Source organism: Stenella coeruleoalba (genome assembly GCF_951394435.1).
Source record: "Stenella coeruleoalba genome assembly, chromosome: 16".
NCBI lineage: Eukaryota > Metazoa > Chordata > Mammalia > Artiodactyla > Delphinidae > Stenella > Stenella coeruleoalba.
In genome coordinates this window covers 19,845,375-19,866,313 of record NC_137162.1, presented here as the reverse complement: position 1 = coordinate 19,866,313, position 20,939 = coordinate 19,845,375, and the positions used below count along the sequence as shown (strand labels likewise).

At 37.7% G+C, this 20,939-nt stretch overlaps 1 protein-coding gene across 6 annotated transcripts in view; it reads left to right on the top strand.

The window, feature by feature from the left end:
* ADD3 (adducin 3) overlaps positions 1-20,939 on the top strand; it is a 125,361-nt gene that overhangs the window by 50,493 nt on the left and 53,929 nt on the right. The window contains exon 1 of one of the 6 annotated variants that reach the window (XM_079899485.1): positions 18,584-19,227. The exons of the other annotated variants lie outside the window; for them this stretch is intronic. The gene's annotated coding sequence lies outside the window, so the exon portion shown is untranslated. Of the gene's footprint in view, positions 1-18,583; positions 19,228-20,939 lie in introns of those variants that run through there. 6 annotated transcript variants of the gene reach the window in all.

Here is a 20,939-nt window from a genome sequence, read left to right as displayed (position 1 = left end):
AATTGGTTATTATGTGACAACTAACCTTTCTCTGTGTATTACATTGTTGTTATGTATCCAAAAATAATTGCCAGTAATTTTCCCTAATAGCTTGCTCTGGAAACTTCTTCCTTTGAAAAGATGTGGGAAAGCATTTTTACTTAACCAAAAGGTGTCTTTGTTTTTTGCCACTAGATCCCTTTATCTCTCTACTCACAGATTAAAGAAAGATGTCTTCAATTTGGAATGTATTCTGTGTAATGTGGGTTGAACTTTGTACATAAACATGTCAAAAGAGATTAAATGTATTGTTTGGTTAACAGGCAATATACTATAATGAATGGTTCTACCACCTTAGAAATGGTGATTTTTGTGGTGTCTGTGTATGATGTTACTTTTCCAATAGTTATTTTTAAATCATGGACTATTACCAAGTACATTCTTGGGACATACTAATGGGACATGCCTAAAGCATTTAGAATATTTACTTCGAAGAGAAAAGATGTATACTAAAAACTGAGTGTGGTGGATATTACAACACATGGTATAAATATTGAGAAATGCTTGTGACTCACACGTGAAATGAAAACAACCAGGAAGGGATCAGTGACATGCCTGAAGGATTTGGCTGTAAAGTCTGATGGATATAGTGAACTGGAGGAGCACAAGGGTTTGTAAACTAGGTAATGACAGACTTTCTAGATGCAACTTTTAAGATAGCATCAAGTATATTCTCTAGAAAGATCTGTGCAGGTCTAGAATGAGAACTCTTCAGAATTTTATAAATCAGCTTTTATGAGATATTTAGGTGCAGGGAATGACCTTTCATGGTGAAAAATGTAGTTCCATTTTGCTCTTACTAGTTAATTTAAATTGCTTTTTAAATAAACTTATATAGAAATATGAAAAAGGGACTATATTTTGCTTTATAAAGGACTTTAATTTTGTCTATCTTTTGGCTTTTGTTCCCTTTAATTCCACAACATTATTAATAACACCTACCTTTGGATTTGGGCATTTCCTAATGATTTTACCTGTATTCTTCCCATTGAGAACCAAAACATCTTGATTTTGGATTATTTTGTTTTATCAAACATATACTTGAGTTAATGGTGCCTAACCCCTTCTTGCTAATTTGAACCTCAGTGTGACTTTTTGATCCTAAGATTTAAGAAAACGATCCAATAAGCAGAATTTTTTAGACAATTAAGTTCTTATGCTATGATTATCATATTATAGAAGCACCTCTATATGCTTCATGTGTGTCAGCATATTCCAAGATGACTCTTTTGTCCCCACTTATCCCAGATGTCCTAGCAGAAGGCAGAAAAGGCAAGCTTGGTAGCCCCCCCCCCCACAAGAATTGTATTTTGACTAGGGTGAGGGGTGGGGGAGTTGCTGATGTGGATAGCAAGTAAATCTCACCTCCCCACTAAGAAAATTGTCCTGTACGCCCAATGAATCTTCTTACTTTGGGTTGGTAGGATTGGGAGAAGAACGTAGAGGAATCTATTTCTAGGAATTCTTTATTTTTATCTTCATTTCTTCAATGAGAACTGATGTGCTAGTTCACTGGTACTCAAATATGACTTTTCTTTGAAGTCATCTAGGAAGCTTAAAAAAATACTGATGTTTGGGTCTCACCCCCAAGATTCTGATTTAAATGGAATGGGATGCAGCCTGGGATTTTTAAAATCTCCTCATGTGATTCTGTTTTGCAGTAAAGTTTTAAAATCACTGCTACTATTCAGTACAACAAAACTAGACAAAGCAATTTTTAAAATATATCCTTCACAGTTGTGACTAGTTTAAGTTCAGAGAGGGCAGGAAGCTTGTACTCCACTGTGTCTCAAACATGTAAACTGGTATCTAGTGCAGGGTAGGCACTCAGAGAATACTTTTTGCTGAATGAAAGAATATGCTTAAGAGTTAGTGTAATTTATTTAAAGAACAAACCATTTAAGCATCAATTCTTTGAAATAATCTGAACTATAAGAACTTGTGATAAGTTAGTGATAAAACAAGGATCCTTTTTGTGTGTGTGTGTGTAAGAAAAACTGAAACTAGACATTTATTTTTTTTAATATATATAAAAATCCCTGCATGAATATAAAGTGCAAATAGGTTCTTATCATTCCCCTTAAGCCTATTTGCACTTGAGATAACCCCCTGGGGCAAAATGATTATCCCACTAAGGCTAACTCCTACCATGTGAAACATTTCCATGGTTTAGTTGTTTTCTCCTTTATCTCTTGAAAAAGGTTTTTTTCTGCTTGCTGTATTCATGTATTTTGCTTCTCGTGTGTGTGTGTGTGTGTGTGTGTGTGTGTGTGTGTGTGTGCGCGCGCGCGTGCATGTGTGTGTTTTAATAAAGGCTGTGCTCTGTCTCCTTTCTTCAGGAAACACCTTTTTTTCTGTGTGATACAGTCAGTTTTTGTCATTTCCACTTTAATGTGAACTAAGAAGTCATCCTTTTCCTGTGAAAAGGAAATTTCCCAGCTGTTCATAAATTGTGGAGCCTGTGGTGGCAGAGGGCAAAATCTCAGAAAGAGTTCCTTCTCTCCATTCCACATGTTTTTTTCATTGCTTTTTCCATACAGCTGATCTTTTCATTTCTAATGTGTACCATCTAATTGACAAGATGGTGACTTCCTGTTTGACTTCCTGTTTGAGAGTGAGCTCTGTTTTTGTGTGTCAGACCCATGGTGATAACACTTTGTAAGGATTGTGGCAACACTGGTGTGCTCTCCTCCTGTTGATTTAAAAGGTAAGCTGGGAAAATCAAGCAATTAAAAGGGGTATTCTTTTGAAAGTAATTCTATAGTGTTTTCTTGGTTAAAATGCTCACCGCTTCCTCCCTTCTCTAAGCACACCCATTTGAGCACATCCCTATTTCCTTTGTTTTGAGCCTGTCTTATTTATATACGCAGAATTACCATTTGGAATATGATCTCCTGTTGATTCACCTGAGCACCTCTAATCAGCATCCAAGTATCCAGCTAACTGACTTTTTCAGTATCAAACCCATTCTAAAGTGCAGCTATGTATAAAATAGATAACTAATGAGAGCATACTGTATAGCACAGGGAACTCTGCTTAATGCACTGTGGTGACCTGAATGGGAAGGAAGTCCAAAAGGGAGGGGGTATATGTATATGTATGGCTATTTCATTTTGCTGTACAGTAGAAACTAACACAACATTGTAAAGCGACTATACTCCAATAAAAATTAACTAAAAAAAAATCAAGTGGAGCTATAGGAAGGATCTGCTGTACTACTGCTAAATTACCATTGGTCCCAGATATACCGTTGCTTTTGCTCATGCTGCTGCTAGTGCCTAGAACACTCTCTCACTGCTTCTTTGCTTGGCTAACTCTTATCCTTTTAAATTATAATTTATAAATCAAATATATATAATTTATAAGTCTCATAAACATTGTATATATTATAATCACATGTTAGCTCCACTATGAAATGCTCCCTTTTCCACCTCTGTTGCCCTGGACCTGGGTTAGGTGTCTTGTTTGTGAGCTTACATAGTGTCCTGCAAAGGATATGAAAGGAAATTCTATTTTTTTTAGCTATATTTTGATGCCATGGAAACAACTTTCAGAAATGGGAAACTAAAGATCATTCATACAAATATGAATTTCTTAAGAGCCAAGGCTGGTTTTGTCATTCTTACTACAACCTCTTTCCTCAGAGGAGTAAAACCAACATAGGTTTTTTATTTGGGGACGTCATGGTTAAAGGTTATTCTTGTGGACTCTCAAAAATACTTGTCATCCATAGACTACTGACACTTCATCAAGGCTATTTGAATGGGTGTGTTCAACACAGGCCTGGTCAAAGGGTGAGTGTGTGCTGAATATGTGAAGGGAAGGGAATAGAATTGGGGCTTGGGAATATTTATACTTTTTAGATTGCTACTTCCTGTTCAGCTAAGGAGAGTCCTATAACTTTGCTGTTAGCTAAGGAGATAGTCCCGTAAGCTTGACAGATCACAGCTGTATCCTGTACTTTGTGTGAGAATATATTTGCTTTCCCTCCTGTTCATTTTTCTAATTTCCTAATATATTAAAGTTTATTCCAGTGTTGCATGGAGCAAGGGGTTGGATATATGCCCAGATTAGAATGTGAACATGAGTAAAATACTGGGTTAGAGGCAGAGAGTGAATTAAATATGGAATATGTGTGCTGCAAAGACTGAATGACAAGGAGAAACCCCTTCTGAATAAATTTTTTTAAAGAAGGTCCCAAGAACATTTAGAAGTTTTCATGCTATAATTGAAGCAGTTCTATTTCTTTTATAAACCAGACAATTCCTTTACAAAGAACTAAATACTTGCTCTGTATTGTAACTATTCTACCACTTTATTCTCTCTTAAAGCTTCAGAACAACCTCAGGATATTACACCTTTCATCTTACCATCCTAAAAATCTTTGATTGCCACTGGAACAATGCTAATTACCCAGAGGTCCTTCCTTCTTTGGGATTTATATTCTAATGTCTGTTACACTGATAAGTTGCTCTCAACAGTGCAAATTCATTTTTTGACATTAAACAGATAGCTTGGAAATGTTTTTCAGTATCTCATCTCAGTTGGGATGGAATGGTTCATTGATGATTCAGCAGAATGACAATCAACAAGTTCCATAGGAAAGAGGATTCCAATTTGAGCATTCTTTCCTTAATGGCAACTTTAACTTTTATGGTAAGAGTGGAAAGAGTACTGGCCTGAAGTCAGGAGATGAGTACTCTGTGTGACCTTAGGTAGCAGCCTTAGGGCCCTGAATTCTCACAGGTGAAAAGAGAGAATTGGACTGGTTGACCTTAAAGGTCCCTTCAGGTGTATTTTACATTTTGGGAGCATTAGTTCTCTGCTAGAACAAAGTGCAGCTGTCTCTCTCATTATGTTAATGGCTATTTCTCCAAACACCCACTATATCATATGAAAGATGAAAAGAAGGTAAGCCAGTTGAGCTTTTTGATTTAGAAGGAGGAAGCCACAGTGTTCCAGATGGTTAGGCCCATCCAGCAGAGCCACAAACTACAGCCAAAGTAGACTCAGGTAAGGCTGATGGCCTCCTGACACTGTAGGTAGTGGACTGGTGGTAGGGGCTAATGGATTGACTTATTCAGTGACACTCACTTTTATTGGAGTAGGACATTGCAGAAAAGGATTGTCTTCTTTTTCACTTACTGCTAGTTGGCCTTGGGGAAGTCTAAGTGAGAGAATTGACTGGAGTTAAGCCTTCCTTTGGGAACACAGAATGAGAGCATCTTCAAGAAGTATTTTTATAAGGAGTGAAGCAAATTGGTGCTATACTTCACACAGAGTAAACTTCCTGTAATGCACATAGTTGCTGTAATACACAGATGAAATCCAGGTGCTTGTAGAGAAATAAGGAATATCCATTTGTATGGAGATCTACCATAGCAAATAGACTGGATTAATGAAGGATTAACTGTTTGCTTTTTTAAAATATATATTTTTATTTATTTTATTGAGATATAATTGACATACAACACTGTTAGTTTTAGGTATACAGCATAATGATTCAATATTTGTATATGCTTTTTTTTGCTACAGAGAGGAGGCTTTTCTCTCTTTTAAATTGTTTTAATTTTTTCAAGTATAAGTTAAACATAACATAGAAAAATGCACAAATCATAAGATACTACAGCTTGGTGAATATACACAGAGTGAACCCTGTGTAACCTCACCTAGATCAAGAAACGGAACACCAGGAACACCCTGATATGCCTTCTCAGGCGTTTCCTCCTCCCTGCAAGGTAGCTGTAATCCTGACGTACCATAGCTTAGCGTTGCTTCCTTCTGAGTTTTGTATTAATGGAATTACTCACTGTCTACTCTTTTGTATCTGGCTTCTTTTGCTCAACAATTTTTTCCCCATGTTGTTGCATGTAACAATAGTTCATTCTCATTGTGTGTATTCCATTACATGAACATACAATAATCTACCCATTTTGTTGATGGCCATTCAGATTGCTTCCAGTTTTTAGCTATTAAAAACAATTCTGCCATGAACATTTTTGTGTTGTTTTTGGTGTTCCTATGTATGTTTTTCTGTTGAATCTGTTCCTGGGAGAGGAGTGGCTGGATTACAGGGCAGGTGTGTGTCCAGCTTTTGTAGATAATGCCAAACAATTTTCTAAAATATCTGTACTAATTGCACAAGGACTTGTAGTGTTCAGGAGTCCCAGATGCTCCACATCCTTGCCGATACTTGATATTAACAGCCTATGGTGTTTGTTTTCATTTTAACCTTATTGGTAGATAGCAGTATCTCATTATGATTCTAATTTGTATTTTCCTGATGACTAATGATGTTGGGCACTTCTTTATGTATTTATTGGTCATTTAGATACTCTCTTTTGTGAAGTGCCTGTTCAGATCTTTTACTAATAGGCAGAATTAGGGTGTCATGTTTTATTAGTACTGATTTTAGTGGTTTTGAAAATATTCTAGACAAAGGTAATAGCTCTCCCCTTCTGACCAATATAAGGATCTTAAAACAGTTTAACTCTTATTCTCCATTCCAATCTTATGTGATGGGGTTTTAGTTCTTGTTTTTAACCCCCTACATTTGTTGTTGGAATTGTTTTATATAACATTTTTGAAATTACTCACTTGTTTACTAGTTTCTTCCCTCACTCCTTCTTCCATCTCAGCTCTTCCTTCCAGTTTTAATTTCTTTCTGAAATTAATCCTTTGAAAGTTCCTTTAATGAGCTTATCGAACACTTTAGTGAGACAGTGTTTTATTTTACTTACTCTTGATAGTTTTGTTCGATATGCAGTTCTAGACTGACAGTTATCTTCTCTCAGCACTTTGTAAATATTATTTCTGTCTTACGACATATATTTATTTTTTCTTTTGACATCTACTGCAAATCTAATTGTCAGTCCTTCAGATGATTTGTCTCTGGACAGCTGTGGAAAACTTCTAGGCATGATCTCCTCGAACATGACCTCTGTCCTATTTCCTCTTTAGGAATTCCAGTACGTTGGACTTCTTTATTTTCTATGTTTCTTAGCCTCTCTTTTACATATTCCATCTCTCTGTGCTTCAGTCTGGCTAGTTTTTTCAAATCTGTATTCCAACTTATTCTCTTTCCACTTGGGTCTAGTCTACTGTTTATTCCATTCATTACGTTTTTTTCAATTATTCAGTAGTTTTTCAAATCTATTGGTCTTTATAACAACTTGTTTCTTTCTCATGCTTCTAATTCTATCTTTAAGGATTTTGAACATGGTAAAGATACTCATTTTACAGTCTATGTCTCAGTATTCTATTGTCCGCAGTTCTGGGCATGGGGGAGGTGTCAAATTCTATTCTGTTGTTTCTGCTGACTTTTGTTTAATGTGGTTAGTTTACGCATGTGCTTTGTAATTCTGAATTTTTAACTTGGCAGGATTTTATCTGTGGGAATCCTCAGGTGGCCCACTTTTGAGAGCACCTTTCTCCAAATATATCTGTTTCCTTTACGCCAGGTGTCTGGTGGGGGTGTAAGACCACTTCAGGTTATTCTTTTGGGGTGGGGTTTTGTGGCCCATGATGGTGTGTAAATTCAAATCCCGAGTTCTTGGGAGGATAGACCTGTTGTTACAGATTCTCAGGAGAGGTTTTTCTTTTCCCACTCAGTGCTCTGGAGAAGACAGATAAAGCTTTTTGGTGGTTGTTTGTGTGTGTGTGTTTTAAATTCCCTCTGTTTGTGGACAGATTGTTTTTTTTGTTGTTGTTGTTGTTGTTTTGGTCTACCTTTTTTTTTTTTTTAAATTTTATTTATTTATTTATGGCTGTGTTGGCTCTTTGTTTCTGTGCGAGGGTTTCTCCAGTTGCGGCAAGTGGGGGCCACTCCTCATCGCGGTGCGCGGGCCTCTCACTATCGCGGCCTCTCTTGTTGCGGAGCACAGGCTCCAGACGCGCAGGCTCAGTAATTATGACTGACGGGGCTAGTTGCTCCACGGTATGTGGGATCTTCGCAGACCAGGGCTCGAACCCGTGTCCCCTGCATTGGCAGGCAGATTCTCAACCACTGCGCCACCAGGGAAGCCTCCTGGTCGACCTTTTAACTGAGGGTATTACCCTTCAGGATTCTGACTTTTGAGGGGAGGGTGGTGGCAGGGCGGTCTAATAACAACTCCCTGCTTTCTGGAAAGAACTCTCTTTCTGTCTACCCCTGTAAGCTGTGACTTGAAGAAAACCTGATTTCTGATTTAGCAGTTTTTTCTTCATAACACCGTTTTAAGAAGACTAGGCAACTTCTACTTTTTCCTTTTGATCCAATTTACCCTGGTAAATTGATTGACTGTGATTAGGAATTCTTTCATAAGTTTTAAGCTGTTTGTATTGCTTTGTGGTGTAATTAAATGTCTAGTTTTTTTGAAATTACTGAAATAAAAGTATTTCCGGGCTTCCCTGGTGGCGCAGTGGTTGAGAGTCCGCCTGCCGATGCAGGGGACACGGGTTCGTGCCCCGGTCTGGGAAGATCCCACATGCCGCGGAGCGGCTGGGCCCGTGAGCCATGGCCACTGAGCCTGCGCGTCCGGAGCCTGTGCTCCGCAACGGGAGAGGCCACAACAGTGAGAGGCCCGCATACCGCAAAAAAAAAAAAAAAAAAAGTATTTCCATGAGTATTTCTTAATAGTGGTATGATCTATGTAATGACTTTATATTGAGAGAGGTTTGCTCCTTTGAGCCCTATCTACAAATTTTTGTTGTTCAATCGAGTCAGAATGCTAAAGCTGCAGCTGGTTGCTCTGTTCTGACTGTACTAAAAACACTGGTCTAGGTGCTCTGATGGCTTAACTGGTTTATCAGGTACATCTTTTGTGTCATGACAAAGGCAAACACTTGACTATACAGTATCCCTTTTCCAATTCCTGTAGGAAGGTATTCATTAATGCCTAGACGAATGAAGAGATGTGATTAATGGAGTAAATCATCTGCAAAAAGCTTGAAATATCTCTTATTCAGCTTTCATTTCTGAGAGTGTAGCAAATGTAATAAATAGCTGTTAAACTTTAAATTGAAGAAAGTAATTTGCTTGTGGTAGAAGGCCTACCCAAAATCCGTTCTGTAATTTGTAGCCACATGATTGAAAAATATAGTAGTAAATGTATATTATCTTATTGCTTCCCACTTCCAGTTTTTTTTTTTTTTTTTTTTTTAACAGCAACTCCAAAGGTACTGTTTGGACCTTCTTTTTCCCCTCCCTCTCCCCTTTTTATTTAAAACATCATGTCATTTATTATATTGGACCAGCAGGAATCAGTTTAAAGGACTTGAGAGCTGTTTTAGATTAATGGCTTGGCAACTTGGAAATAGCCCACTGGAGTCACAGTCCTGCTTATCTTGGAGTAAGTTTTTAAAACTCAGCCATTGAGAATTGTTTCTGTAAGCTGCCAAATCAAAAGTTGGATTGAAGAAAAACTACACTGATCCACACCCCCCCAAATTCTCATCAGTATACTTTGCCGGCATCTTGTTGTCTGAAGGATGGTGTAGTCCACAGGATAAAAAGCTTTATCATGACAATCCATAAATGACGTGGCCCTGGATTTACATGGACTTTATAGTGTTTTTCCTCAAAGGTCTCAATTTTTCATTTTCATATATAAGATAGTTACTTCTCTTTTTCGTTTAATAGTTTTAAAAATGATAGCCATTTATTATATCCTACCTTTTTCTATATTAGAAAAACACCCCTTTTTCCTTCTCCCATTTGTAGGATTGCTCAACCTTTCAGTTAAACAAAACCAAAATTGTTCACTTGCTCAGTGTTCCACCCCCTTGAATAAGCCGCATAGCTCCATGTGGGTGTGCCGGCCTCAGACTGCTGCGACAGTTACATGATCCTCCTTATCTCTTGGCTCCGTAGTTGTCTCTTCATCTACTGTCTTAGCTCCTCCTTTTTCCTCTTCCACCCAGTTTTTATACTGCTCTAGTCACCTCCCTTCTCAAAGGCTCAAGAGCAGTTCTCATACGGTTTTGTTTTTCCCTTTTCTCTCAATATTTTGAGGAAGTTACTTACACACTGTCCAAAGATACATGTTTCATTGCGAAATTCCTACACTAGGATTAAACCTCTTAGTTCAAACATTTTGCAGGAGGTCTTTATTTTCTTTTTTGTCAGAGCTTAGGTATTATATGTGTGAATTCATGAATATAAAGTACAGATAGTGCTTGCTTTATGTAAAATATGTGCTCTAAAAAATTGGCTGTATCCTAATATAATATATTAAATGCAGGGGAGATTACTATTTAAAAGAACCTGGCAAAGGAATCTTTAGAATAAAGAAGTCACATAATATAAGTAATCCTACTTTAATTTTTCTGTTTTAGATTTTTTTCACTCAGGCTGTCGTATAGTGTGCGTTGTAAATGATCTTCATAATACTCTCCATAAAAATGGGAGATTTGTTACTTATGTGTACTTTGATGTGGAAACATATCTTAAATTTTAACTTTACGGCATTTTCACATCAATAGTAACTTGATCAAAATGGGTGGTCTGTTCTCAGCAATTTAACATGGCATTCTTTTCACCTTTCTACAGATTAGCCAAATTTTCCAACCACGTATGTATCAGCATCTTTCTGGGCCAGTGAACTTGAGCATTTAGGTGCCTTACAAACACAATGCTTGTGATCAGTTGTGTTTTTCTTTTTTTTCCTAGCCCCTCCCATTGAATCAACCATGCTTTATGCTTGATACCATTAAGGCTTTGAGCTCATAGGGTGTGGTATATCTGTGCCAGGTTGACCAAGTCTTTGTTTACTGACCTTTGTGTTAACCTAGGGCATTCTTAAGCCTCCTTTCATGATGATACGGTGGCAGATTGCAGTTGGACTGGCTTCAAGATAATTGGTCTTACTTATTTCTAAGTCATTGGTTAGTGCAGTGTTAAGAACAAGCATTGTTCCAAGAAAGGATATAAATGGCTTTTGAGTTTCTTTTCTTAGCATGCAAATCAAAAGATTAGAGTGAAAGCAAAAGCACATGGTACAAAACTGTATGGTTTGCTAGTAGATTGTAGGGTTCCTCTAGCTTAAATTATACCAACCACTGTTAAGCTGTTAACTAGTGACAATTTTGATTTCCTTTTTGTATTAATGGATCTGTAATACTTTTATTCAAAGTAAAACCATGTGATAAAGGACAGGTTTATTAAGTATGCTGCTTTGCATACCTGTCTGCCCCCCACCCCTCATACCTACTCATCCTTTTAAGACCAGACTCCAGTGTAACTTCTCAGGAATCTTTCATATTGGCTCCTTTCTGAGTTTGTAATACATCTATAATAATACAGTGTACTATATAAATTTTTAAGAAACTGTCTCTCCCTTCTTCCTCCCCAAACCCACTAAGTTGCTAGTATTTTAGAATCAGGGATCATGTCTCATTCATGTCTTGCATTCTCCAACTGTACCACCTCCTCAGTTGTAGCACATGATAGGTGTTGAATGAGTTGTTGTTCAAAGAATAAATGAATTTAAGCAGAAAAGTAGAGAAATTAGTTGATGAATTGACTAACCAACTTAGAATTTAAAGATAATTTTTTAAAATCTAAAATCAGAATAGATTAAAATCAGTATAGTATAGATTTGGCACAGAACAAGTTGATATCCTCCAACTTTAGTAATATTTGGGGGCAGGAAGTATGATGCAGTAAACTGAAGTGTCTCCAGATGCAAAGAAGAGATGTGTTTATAGGCTACTTTTGGTTTTGTGTTTGTTTTTATTTTAATTAAACCTCCTATCATGCTGTCAGTTTGCCTGAGGAAATAGAAAGTTGGCAAGTCCACCAACCACCCATGGATACTTTCACTGAGGCATTGAGGAATGGGAGTGAAGATGGGGAGAAAATTCCTAAACCTGTCTCTTGCCCTGTCTTGGAAAGAGCTTATGATGGAATTTGGTGACTCAAAGCTGTTTTAGTTTTAGAGGATGGGATGTGGTTCTTGTCATGGATGGGCAGCACATGCTCTAGAGCAGCAGTCCCCAACCTTTGTGGCACCAGGGGCTGGTTTCCTGGAAGACAATTTTTCCACAGACCGTGGGGTTGGGGGAGGGGGATGATTCAGGCAGTAATGCCAGAGATGGGGAGCAGCAGATGAAGCTTTGCTCACTCGCCCACCGCTCACCCCCTGCTGTGAGGCCTGGTTCCTAACAGGCCACGGATGCTAGACCCCTGCTCCAGAGCTTGATCTTGGAGAAGTGAGATTGTTAGTCCTGTAAATCCTGTGATTTGTCAGCTTGGCCTCCTACCTATCTTATTAGCAGTCTTTGAAGCTAAGTACTTGAATCTGGAAGGAAGAGAATACTTAAATGCCCCAAGATTAAAAAAAAATTTGGTATGTCTTTTTTTTTTTACTGGGTAAGTCGTTTGAAATATGACGCGTATTTTTCCAACTAAAGAGTTTTTTCCTCATATTTAGAAAAAGCAACAATTAAAAAATGGCTGCATAGTCCCATACCCTTAGATGGTGCAGATCAAAACAGAAGTAATACTTTTAACAAGAAATTGCATGTGTCATGAATGTTTCGTATGTTGCATGGCCATATTACATTTCATTTTTGCTTGTTTTCTGTTCTGTTTTTGGACTCTTTCTCAAAGCAAAAATTATTTGTGAATGCAGGTTTTTTAATAGCACGTAAATATTTATTCTTCACTTTTTTCTGTGGCTGTTTTTTTTTTTTTTCTTTTCGTGTAGTCTTTGCCATCTTTTAAGAGGTGGTTAATGAAATGCATTGTTTTTGGAAGTATTATGCCATAGTTGAGTCAAAGTCACATTTTTTTCCACTTGGAGTTTGGCAACCTTCAGATACAATATAAGCTCACTAGTTCGGTTAATTTTTGTTTTAAATTGGGATCATGCCTAATCTTTAGACCCAATGTTTTACTGAATTTCAGCCTCAGCTCCATTAGACTTAACTCGCCAATCATTGTATGTTATGTTGAATACATTTCTTTTTAATCCAGAAAAAAAGACCTGTTTTGAACATTAACCAAGTCTCAGTTATCCCCAACCTTTTCTATAATATGACTTTTTTATAATTGCTTCCCCTTTAAATCCTGTATTACCTCTTTTGACAGATAACCATCTATCAAATATTAAATAGGCAAAGGACATTATTCATTTACCATCCATAATATTTTTTGAACTTGCCCTGTGCTAGGTCCTGAGGGACCCTGCCTTGCAGGTTCTCACAGCACATGTGAGAACTATATCCATGAACAGCCAATTGTGAGCCAGTGTAATGAGTGCTATGTTGGAGGTAAGCCAGAGGGCTGTGGGACTTGAGGCTTTAAACTTCAAGGTGGAGGCTTCTAGGAAGCTTCCTTCATAAATCCATCTTTGCAAGGGAGGCAAAACCAGGGTATTCCTAAAGGAGAAACTACAGAATGTAGCCAGAGATGCCTGCAGACAAGAGTTCATTTCATCAACTTGGTGAGGCTCTCATTATCTTCTGAAGCATGAACACCATGGTCAGCATTTTTATCCATGTTGTATTATCACTTCGGAGAACAATTAGTTTGGGGGAAAAAAAACCATGCCGAGAGTAAGAGCTACTCTTTCGCACTCCTACGTGTTCTAGGGCCATCTCTGGCTTATGTTTCATGACTCCGGGCGGCGACCTGTTCTGTGAAGATAACTCCTACGTAGAAGTCACACGCCTCTTATCACCTCAGCTTTGGTTTGTTTTTTGTCTAGGCCTTTTTTTCTGCCATTGATTTTTGCTCCCTCTGTTGAATCTCTTGTACTATTTGGTTGCCCCTCAACTGTTTGGGTCTTCTTTAATGCAGAGCCTCCCCACGCGGTGTGTGAAGTAGGCCTAATATGAAAATGACTTGCAATGAAACATCACTACTCTGCTTTTTATCTCCATTGCCACTAGCTGTGTGACCTTATTTGCTTAACCTCCTTGAGTCTCAGTATTCTCATCTATAAAAGGAACGTAATAGTACTGCCTGATAGGGTTGTCGTGGGTGGTGCATGGGATAAGTATATAAAACACACAGCACGCTGAATTATTCCAGGGGCACTTCAGCTGCTTAGTGGCAGTCACTTCTCTGAGAACACAAAAGTTTACACACAATTGGCTTTTAATCTTTTCTAAATTTCATGCCTTTTAATATGCCCTGTGATCATCTCCCTGCCCCCCATTTTTCTGGCACTTTGCTTTCCTTTTTTGGTGAGTGTTCAGACTTAGTTGTTTTGCTACTTTGACCATAACCAGGCATATCCATTCAGCAAATACTTGTGGATGGTTTCAGTGTGCTAAGCTCTGTGCTAGGCTTTGGGATGCAGAGGCGCTCCCATTCAAGTAGGGGAAACACATGGAAGCAGCCAGCTGGGATGAGGAGTTCTGTAATGCTGTTATTTAAAGCGTTATGGAAACACAGATGAAGGAGCTTTAAATTTGTTCTGAGTAGATCAGGAAAGTACGTTAGATTTTTAACTGGACCTTCTCTTTTGGTGGATAAAAGGAAGATCAGTCCAGACAAAGGGAGCCGTTTATACAAAGACAGATAAGGATATAAGGTACATATGGTCACTATGAAGTCAAAAGTCTGTGCTTCTCTCCCCCCACCACTCCAGTTCTGTCATAAAGACAAACAGAAAAGGAGTAGCCTTTGTTTTTTTTTTTTAGATGTGAAAAACGGCTTGCCTCAGTGCTGTTATTTTCTTTGCATATGTATGCAAAATGAGAGCAAATGTCGGGGTAGCACAAGGACTTAGAAGCAATATGTGAAAGTGCATATTCTTGAACTGTGCTTCGTACTGTCAGTTTTCCCTCCACTTCCTGTGTTTCCTTCCTTTGATCACTTACAATATGCCGGGCACTTTACAAATGTTATCTCTTTTAATCCATAAAACTTTATGAATTAAGATTTTCCTTGTTTTGCAGATGAGAAAACTGAGACTCAAAGGAGTTTAAAAAAAACAAAACCGAAAAACTTGTTTAAGATGTATAGCCTGTAAGTGGTTGAGCGCTTCCTCTGAACCAGCATTATCTCCAAAGTTTGTTCTCCTCACCCTAAAATGAAGTGTAGAGCTGCTGCCTAAAAGCCTTAGCCTAGGCCCACCCAGTAAATTACTGAGTAGTTGGATGACTGGTACAGGCAGCCAAAGCTTTCTAAGTTTTGTTTCCTTCACCTAAGAAATTGAGTAATTGGAGCAGATGAGTCTACACTTCCTTTTAAGTTTATGATTTCTTCTTTGGCTCCTTCCATCTATTTGGTTCATATCTGATCACTTTGTTCAGCCAACTGTAAGTTATGTGATGTAGTGGAGAATGTTCTGATGCACAGGTTGCGAAGGCATGACTACTTGGAGTTGTTTAAAATCACTTTTAAAATCAAAATAGTGATTGCCTCTGGGAATGTGGGAGAAGGGGATTGCCTGGGAAGAGGCATGAGAGAACTTTTCTGGGATGAAGGTAATGTTCTATATTTTGACAGGAGTTGGGGTTATACAAGTGTACACTTACATTTCTGTATTTCATTGTATGTACGTTTTACATAAAAGAAAAAAGCAATAAGCAAATACTGAACTCTAGGTAATGATATGTATGCTGAAGTATTTGGGGGAAGTATACTAATGCTTGTAATTTACTTTAAATGCACGAAAGGTGAGATAGATTAATGGATGGAAAGAGGAATGGGTAGTTGAAGAGATATGTGATAAAATAAGTATAGTACAGTGTTAATGATAGAATCTAGCTAGTGCCTACATGGTGCTTACTGTAAAATTCTTTCAAATTTGCTGTATATGTAAAATTTTTAAGACTGAAATAGTAAATCCATATATATTAGTATTAAATATTATCATAATAAATTGTTGAGGGAAAAAAATCACTTTAAATATGAGCTGGCAATTTCGTATCTCCAGCCTCCTCTCCTGAATGGTCTTTGTTAATGCTACCCAAGGCTCTAGTTAGACTATCATGAGTTTAAGTGACCTGATTTCAACAGCTCAGAGAGACCTTTTCTTTCCTCAGCCAGCCTTGTAGGTGGGGAAGTTCCTTCCCTTAGACATTTCAAACTAGTCTGTGTCCCACAGAGCTGAAGTTTGCCAAGCAAAGCTCGTCTCTGTGGCTGTTTGAGTCACTAATAGTTATACCATATTTCTATAAGTTAGTGTCACCATCAGCCAAAGGTTAAACTTTTCTTCTCCTCCCCTTTCCTACCCCAGATATATCCTCGATCAGATGGTGTTTGTTAAGGAAAAAACCCTTTTTTTGGTTTTGTGCTTTGTTTTCAGTCTACCACTTGTTTGAGATGCCTTCTATTTCTTTAACAAATCACACTTCGTGCTTTCACAGCACTTTAGTTGGAGACAGCTTCTCATTGTGCTGGTTTGAGTTCTGGCACTTGAGAGCATCTTCATTCTGAAGATTACAGAATGTCTCTCTCATACTTGGAGCAGAGAGCTTTTCTTCTTTTCACTGGTTAAGCCCTATCCCCTAGTGGTGCCCAAATTGAGTGTGCCATCCAAGTTGTGCTTGAAAATATACTGGCGTTAGGAGTACATGAACTCTTGTGCAGCAAAAGGGGAGAGGGGAGATGCTTAGAACAATGAATTCAATCATGGGATACCTAGTTTCATATTAAAAAAAAAAACAGTAAAATAGCTTAAATATGTTTTGAATTATTTTGTTCTAAAAATGTCATCTTTTTCTTTTCTCTAACTTTCATGACAATAATTAACCACAAGTCATTTTACATACTGAAAACACAAGTTATTTGACTCACTGTATATTTGAAAATACAATGTAACAAAATGACATTTTACAAGACTTAAGTGAAACAGACATTTTGAGATAAAATTGGAGTTGGAGTGCAGGGAGAGAAGGGGATAGAATACTTCTTGAGTTGCACATGAGTCTCTGGCACTCAGTAGAGAGTATTTTTATTTAAAACCCACAAAACTGAATGGGAGAGGAAAGGAGAAATTTGATTACTTGACTGTTACACTAGAAGATTGGATCTGTAAATTTACCTGAATCCCTGAAACGGGCAGGTATTTGTAAGTGCCAAATAATGTCTGAACTAACCAAGAAAAACTTGCTTTTCTGCATGACTGGTGAAAGCATTGGTTCCTAACAACTTTCACGTTTATAAGGATTTTGTTTTGAGGACTAACTACACATTGGGCAAGCAGCTGTGTAGTCCAGAAAGTATTGGCTGGATTTAGTGTACTACGGGCATGTGGATTCCGAGCAATGTCACACCTTGTCTATGCCAATAAATCAGAGTGTCTATTCTTGTTACTAAATCTGATGTCATTGGCAGATTTTCCTCCTTATTGGTAGGGTGATATTCAGACAGGATAATTTTTTTGTGTGTATTTTCCTCTCTCTGTGATTGAGGTGTTTTTATGGTTTCTTTTTCTTTTCTTTCTTAGCTATGAAATAATACTGGCAAGTCCCAAGAAAACTAGATCTGGATTTCATTTTGTCTCTTCAACTCTGTGTGATCTTGCGCACATTCCTGACATGTTACAAACAGCTTGTGTCTCTGAATATGCAGTATCAATTTTCAGTGGTGAAAGCCCCAAAAGGAAACAGACTGATTCTTCCATGCACAAACAGCTGGGCAGTTGTGGATGGAATTAATTGCTGATATGTATTGGCTGTGTTTTTCTTCTCTTGTCATTTCCTTTGCAGCTGTGAAAGTGAAGTTTGACTTGAAAACAGACATTTCCAGCAGTGCAAATCCAGAAAGTATCAAGATGGGACTCTTCAAATGTAATATCCAACTGCTATCTTTGAGTTGTTCAGTTTGGGGGTTAGGTGGGCAAGAGCAAGGGATAGCAGCAGGCAATTCATAATTATGTATATGGATGAAAAACATAATTATATCAGGCACTTGGACTATGAAAGGAGGATTTTGGAATGGGTTAACTTATCATGGCAAGAGTGACCTCATAATCCAACAACAGACGAAATCAGTCAGCACCTACCCGCAGGATCCTGAAAGAGGGTGTTCTAGGCCATCTCTCAAAATATTGAAATATTCAATACTCCAGACTGATTTATTGTTCCAGTGTGAGGGAGTAGCAGTTGGAGAGGGTAATGTGACAACATGTATCATTAAAAATATTTTCCTAGTCTTCTCCCAAAGCTATTTCCATTATTTGTTTTAAATTCTATGTAAATGATTATATAGCTTATTTTTTACATGCTTGGGTATTCTACTGAGAAACCTATTTTTTTATTTCATGGGTTATAGGAGTTCCGTTAAAAGTAACTGTTGGTGCGTCTCTGAATGTGCATACAGAAAGTAGTATTGATTAAAATCATTCTGAACAATAATCGGATGTTTAATAATAGTTTCAATAACTGAAATTTTAAATGCTATTAAAGAGTTTTAGACAGTACGTATACATCCTCCTGAATATCTTATTTGGAAATAAATCAGAAAAAAATTAAAAATCAAAACTTATGGAATTATTTGCAGAAGTGGGTGATTGCAAATTTTTTAAAGCATAGTATTCCTATTAATGATTTTCATCAAAATAATTTCCCCTTTTATGTGTTTATTTCAATATTAAAGCATCAGTCAAATCCCTTATTTTTGAAGGCAGTTCTTGCTAATTAGTTGATAAGAAAATGCTTTTATTGTTTCTGTATTGCCAGGAGAACTAGAGCATTGGTAGAGAAGGATAAGTAATGCTTGATAATGTTCAGGTCCCCTGTCTTGGCCACCTAGGCCAAAGTCAAGTTCTAGAGCAGTGTTGCTGACACCTTGAGATATGCAGAAGCTGCTGTTGCTAAACTTAGCAGTCGGCATGGTTGGACTTCCTTTACAGTAGTCCACTTCCACCTAACATTCTGTTGGCTGAGCTGCGTGATCTACCTTGCATTTTATCTTTACTTTCCTCACGAAAAAGAAATGTCTATATTTCATTCCATGGCAGGAAAGCTGAACTTTCCCCCCATTTCTATGAAGAGGGTTTATTTAACCCAATTAATTTTGACTCTGAGGCACTGAAAAACGTTGTGGCAACATTAACGTGCCGTTTGCTCTCACTGAAGTCGGCCTGGGTGTGTTGTTTCCCCCAGAGTGGGCTCCACCCCTGCTCTAACCGCACTGTGTGGATATCTCACTGTTTAAAACAAAGTTCATTTTTAGGGCAGCATTGCATCAGAATTGCTACACAAAAACCAGCTTAAGATATGTGCGGCAGCTTCCATTCTTTTTAATAAGTAAGTACAAAATTGTCTATTGTAATACCGATAGCTCACAGCTTAGGGGGAAGCATAGATAAGATAGATGGTTAATTTTGTGCCAGCTGCTAGCAATGTGCAATATTCGTCTTGGGGAGGAGCTTGTGGCTTTATCACTCAATTAAATTTTTTCCTGTTAGTTTGCTTTTTACCCCTCTTGAACTGTTTACTGAATTGTTCTTAATTGTTTGGGGGATGACATTGACTAAGGAAAATACTGGTAGTCTCTCAAATGTGCTAATTATTTAAGATAAAAATGCTTAAAAATATTGCACTGAATTTATTGGACTCATTAATAGCATAATCTGGCAATACTGTATTTCGAGACATCGTGGCATGAACTCTGTGTGTAAGAGTGGGTTCATTGAATTAAAAAAAGGCAGCATCTAAAGAGCCTTTATTTCTGTCATAATGATGCTTTGTCCTTCTGCTGTTGGGTATTTGTCAGAGGAGTTGGGGAAGGCTGCAGCCCAGAGTTCTGCTCTGTGCCTTGTCTGTGCCTCTGTGTTCTTTCTAGAGTTTGTGACGTGAACGGTAAGTTGAACTATAGGAGATTGATTGTTATTCAGTGAGGTCCACATTCAGCAATATTTCTTTGCCAGTGGGGTCTAACCTTCTCACATGTTGGAGTTCTTTTTGTAGTTGGGTTTTAAATGCCTGTGAAGTGTTTAATTATGCACTGATCAAAGTGGGCACGTTGAGAGAGAGGTTGTGCTTTGTGATGTCTGTACTGTTGTCTTCCTCTCTTGCGTGTTCATTGTGTCCCCTTGTGGGGCAAACACACCCATTCAGTACAAGCAAGTTGAATCATTTGCCTTAGTTGAAATCTAAAGCTGCGGGTTGAAAACGGCAGATTTCTGTAAAGCTTGCAGGGGTGGCATTGTGTCATCCTTTCTGGACTTAAACATCCTATCATTTCCTTGCTTCAGCTTCCTCTTGGCTGAACTACTACTCTTTGGTAGTAGTAATGTGTTTAGCTATTTTCTAACATCACAAGGATATAAGAATAAAGTAAAAGCCTGATATAATAGAAAAAAGCACTAGCCTGGGAATTAAGAGGCTTTTACTTTGGACACTAGTTTCTTCACCTGTAAAATTAGGAATTTGGGTTAGCTCTCTAAGACCTTTTCCAGCTTAGAATACCCTAATTTTCTCGGTAAAAGACTCATGCCTATTCCAGAGATGCTAAAGGGAATGTATTAGATTTGAGAAAAAATGTTTAGATGCTAACCCAGAATCATTCTTACAAATGACATGAAAACTAAAGCTTTGCTTCAAATAAGTTGTGTATATCAGAAATTTTGGAAATTTACTGTTTAATATCTGAGCGGTAGAATTAGTATATAAGTGATGTCCTCAACAAGAAAATAAATTTTCAAGCAGGAACTAGGTGAACCTCTTGCCACACGTGTTGTGTAGACATTTATTAAACATTGCCTATTATACTCAGTGTACAATTATTAGTTGTATAACCTTGGGTAAGTGGCTTTCAATCTTTTTTTTTTTTAATATATTTTGCGTCACGACCCAATACATGTACCATATACACACCACTTAATCTCTAAAATAAATTTCTCTTAACAGTGCAAAAAACATACTGCTATATTTTCTGTTCTGGTTTATTTTTTTTAAATGTGTTTCAATCCACTGAGCTAGATGACCTCTACTGTCCCTTTGAACTCTAGGAGAAT